We start from the raw sequence: 5088 nt of genomic DNA, 5'->3' as shown, positions 1-5088 counted from the left end.
ATAAAGTAAAAATTTTCTCTAAATAAATATACAGATGTTTTTTAAGAATTTAAAACATTATAATGCTATAAAATGCATTTATATGCTAATGAAATTTTTCTTTTGAAATCGTATATATGTTATTCTACTCTTAATTAATTAATTAAGGTAAAATGATTAATTTTGTCATGGTAGGGAATCAAGCTTTTCGTTACTCCTTTTTTCCTAGCATGGATTTACTAATTATGATATTTTTTTTTATATTAACAAAATAGTTACCTAGTCCATTACGTACCATTTTTATTACTTCTAACAATGAGAAATAATTAATTATTGCGAAACTTGGTTATTTGGACTCATCGGACCTCAAAACGTGTATTTCCGAAATATTAAACCACCAAAATAATTCTTTTTATAATATACAATAGTTATGTATATATACTTATGTAAAATTAAAAAAAAAAGAAAAACTTTTTCCGACATTTAAAATGAAGAAACTATATTATGATGAGAGGTAATGATAATAAAATAATACCAAAAAATTTAAAGAATGATATGTTTGGTGTTTTTTATTCTATATATTGCTTTATTATATTTACGCATAATTATCGAAGAAATTTGTGTTCCTAATGAGCTCAACTACGGATAGTAAATTTAGTCATATTATTGTAAAGGGACATGACGTGCCTAAGTCTTTAGTGTCTTTTCGGCTAACTTTACTAAAGTAGACAGGAAACATCTGAAGGGGAAAGAAAACATACAATCTTTATTCCACTTTTTGGATCTTCAGAAAACACCACAAGAAAAAACTGCCTATAAACAAGAACAGGGTATGAAAGAACCTGAGGGAATGAGAAGTGTTTGGTGAATAGAGCTTGCCACCTTACCAACTTTATAACGGCTATAAAGCCGATCCCATCTCTTGATTTTATCTCCACTACCATAATATAAATGCTCGTTACTCTTTCAATAGAAATTTTATTGCTAATAAAAGTGGGGGAAGGGATAACCTCGTAATTGTAAATGGAAGGGGGAGAGTGGTCGTAATTAGTTATGGATTCATAACTGAAGGCGTTTTAGGAACGATTAGGCCCGGGTCTTGTCGTAGGCGAAAGCTTATATCTTGTTATGAGTTCATCAGTGCGTGGCCTTTAAGTATTTCTTTTGGCTAAAAGGAGTAAAAATCTAATGAGGTATGCTTATCAGAGAACTTTTACATATCACTCAACTTAAGTTCTTCCCAAGTTTCGTGTGGATTAGTGTAGTCGTGTGTTGAGGACGTTACGTCATTTTCTATTTTTAGCCAATTTTTAATGTTGTTCGACTCTAATAATTTTTTTAACATTCTCTCAGTCTCCTCTTTGTGTTTTAAATGAATTTTTACAAGGTAAGATAAGCTCTCAGTCGCTCATTCAGGCTTTAGGCCTTTTTATTACGAAATTGACATAAACGGAATGAAACCCTCCACTCCCGCCCTCGGTGGTAGCCTTACTTATCTGATTTTTCAAACAGACAATTATAGCGAGTAAGTTGTACAATGTACGACATGTCACAGTTTCACAAGAGGAGATCATGACACAAAAAAAAGGGCCATCCTTACTATTTTATTTATAACTTAACTAAAAAATGATAAAATATGGTCCAGGTGCGGTAAAAAAAAACTATAGTAATTAATCTATTAACTGTAATTAAACTATATATAGTTATAGTAATGAAACTATTAAACTATATGTAGTTATAGTAATTAAACTATTAAACTATATATAGTTATAGTAATGAAACTATTAAACTATATGTAGTTATAGTAATTAAACTATTAAACTATATATAGTTATAATAATTCAACTATTTATTGTGAGCCAGTGTTTCACTCCTCTATGCACCGCTTCGTCTGAGCTAAGAACTGTAATAATGCGACAAAGTTAGAGAATAGATAACTTCAAATAAAAGTAAAATAATGTATGGCTAAAAATGATTTAAAATATGTGAACTTTTATATAAAATGAACAAAGTGAGTTAAACAGTATAAAAACTTTTGTACATTTTATTTTTATTTTCTTTAATTTACGTTTTTAATTTTTGTATAAACTTTCACATATTTTAATTTTTTTTAGCCATACCTTAGTTTACTTTTATTTAATGTTATCTCATTATTTAATTTTATTCTCTTACTTTGTTACATTATTTTAGTTGTTTGTATCTTTTATTAGACCTTACGAAGGACTGATAAGTGGGGCGAAACCTTGACTCGCAAAAATAGTTTAATTACTATTTTAGTTCTTATAACTGAGGCCAGGCCATCTTCCTTTTATGTATTACACACGGTAAACTAACGTTCTTTCAATCTGAAAATACGAATTAAGGATCACAAAGCAATAATACAATTTCTTTTGAAAGTTTATTATTAATGCGTTGTTTAGTATATTATCAAATTTAAAAATTTTCATTGTTATGAATTGTTGAGTTGATAATAAATAAATTAATGAGATGTAAATACCATCCATATTGAATGCTGGTCAAAGTGATTACCTTGTGCATTAAGGTTAAGAAGGTTCGGCATTTTTTTATCTAAGCAGCAGTGACCGAATGAAACTGGGTATGTGTTCAGATATCTGATTAATTTGTTCGGATTTTGTTTAAAAAAAGTTCTATGCAAGCCAGGTCAATGATATTAATTCTTCTGGAGGAAGGATAATTGTAACTTGCTAAACAATAACACATATGCAGTGCCGTTCGGCCTCTGTGAAAAAAGATCCCTTGCCTGTCAATGTTTATGTATTTAAAAAACTAACTGGGCACACATATTAATTTTTTTATAATCATAAATCATCCATAACAAAATATATAAATCTTTTGACGTGAATATCTGCCAACACACCTTCATCAGGGTTTCTTTTAAATATTAATTAATTTATGAATAGTCAGAAAATGTATAAAGGTGTAAATAGACCTCAATGAAAAACATTTAGTTGCAATTCCTTCCCTGTTTAGTCCTTTATTAAATTGATGAGTAATGCATGGTCCATATAAAAGATGAGAGCCGATTGAAGTGAATAAATATTGTTTCTATACTGTTAGGTTGAAAGCCGTCCTACACACTAGCCTTCACAATACTCATCATGCTAAAACTTTGCTTGCATTGTGCAGCGACAGGATATTATTCACACGGTGAAATCGCTGGAAAATTCAGGAGTGAAAAACCCTGGCATTATCCAGTGGGTGATTCAACCCCTCCTCCTTTCTCATTGTTTCTCGCTCGTTCTCTTTCTCACCCGTCCCTTATATCCTTTTGTGTCCGTTGTCCTTTTTTTGTGACTTTTTTCCCTGCAGTCTGCTTTCAGGGATTATTTTCCGGCTGCTACTCCATTTACGGGTCTCAGATTACGTCCAGTTCGTTACTACTTTTCTCGTTTATTATTTGTCAGTTAACATTTTTAGATAAAAATTTTCTCTAATTAAATCTCGTATTACAAACAATTCTACTTCTCAACAGGTTTTAATTTAGCACATCAAAGGGCTATATACTCCCAGTTTTAGTATATATAACTTAAGATCATTTTAGAACAGAAAAGTATTTTAACTTTTATTAAACTCTTAGTCCATGTGTCGACTACGTTTTCAACAATTAAGTAATATTAGGGTAATTTTAAAATGATCACTTACTTTGAGCTTAACATTTCTGACTGTGTGAAGTTGATTTTTCGACTATGAACAAAATGGACTATTTCGTCCCACTTCCTCCGTTCCGAAAAATTAATTAATTGTTATTATCCCAGAAAATGGACTTAATCCAAAATATTGTTTTTTATTTTTCTTCTTTAAATAAAATAATAACCAGGATTTTGTGAATTTTGCTGAAGATTGCTGCTCAACTATACAATTTCAGTATGCAGTTAAAATGTGAGTACAACAAATAATAATAATAGTAATTGGAGAAGTTTATCGGGGGGTGCAGTCGGCAAAGAACAACATAAATAAACAAAACCATATTTATTTATTTTATGCCGAGGTGATTTATTTGTTTTATGACCGCACCCCCCGACAAACTTCTCCAATCATTAATCTACGGTCAACTATCTACACCTCAGTAATAATAGTAATATTGGAAGATCGTTGATTGACCTGTGTTATAGTAAAATGGTCCGGGAGCGGTAGGGGAAAAAAAAAAGATTAGAAAGTTGTCAAAATATTGTGCGGCAAAGTTTCGCTCCACATTGCAGGGCTTAATCAGGACTTACTGAGTGGAAGTAGTCCCAAAAATAATTTTTATTTTTCCACTATGGACAAAACAGACTATTCCATCCAACTTCAACCGTTCCGAAAAAACAAAAATCAATAAATTTTTACTACGGAGCAGATTGCTGAGAGAAACCGGACTCTACGTCCTCACAGAGAACGACTCCCCTCAGCTTGTAAGCGAAGAAAACTACCCTTTTATAAAGAATTTGTATACGGGTGGAAAACAATTATTGGACCAAGCCACTTCAATATCCGTCAAAGAAGAGCAGCCCCTGGAATGCCTACGGATGGAAGAGACAGGACAAGACAAAACCTTAAGACTGAAAACTAATGAAACCGGTAATAAAACTGTCCATGAATCATTATAATGGTTGATTTATTATCAGTAGTTTGATGATGGATATATAACATCGAACTGCTACTGCACACCTGTATTGCTTATTAAGCAGGGGAAAGTGTGGAAATAAATAAATAAAATAAAGAGTCTTTAGTACTGTGCGTTTTACGACATCTGGAATGAGCTGGAGTTTGAGTGAAGGCATCTCAGAGAGTGCATGTTGTTTGGGTCTTCAAATAAGTGTCTTTTTTGTTATAAATCTGAGATTTATGGAAGGAAAATTGTTGATGTAAGGACATTTGAAAGGATATAGCGACTTACCTGAATGTGAAATTCAAACGTTACTTACCTCAGTGGAAAGACTTTATTAAACTAAGATAACCAAAAACATTAATATAAAAAAATCCTTTTGACATAAGCTCACTTTCTTTACAATTCCAAAAATCATGGGAGTTATCGTAAAACACATAACATTTCCTAGTCACTAGGGTGACTCCACATACGAAGTCTGTCATTTCATTCTTCTGATCTCC

The sequence above is a fragment of the Halyomorpha halys genome, unplaced genomic scaffold (assembly GCF_000696795.3).
Source record: "Halyomorpha halys isolate HHAL.00 unplaced genomic scaffold, Hhal_1.1 Scaffold655.1, whole genome shotgun sequence".
Lineage (NCBI taxonomy): Eukaryota > Metazoa > Arthropoda > Insecta > Hemiptera > Pentatomidae > Halyomorpha > Halyomorpha halys.
The sequence above is the reverse complement of the archived record's forward strand: the minus strand, read 5'-3'. Positions refer to the sequence as shown.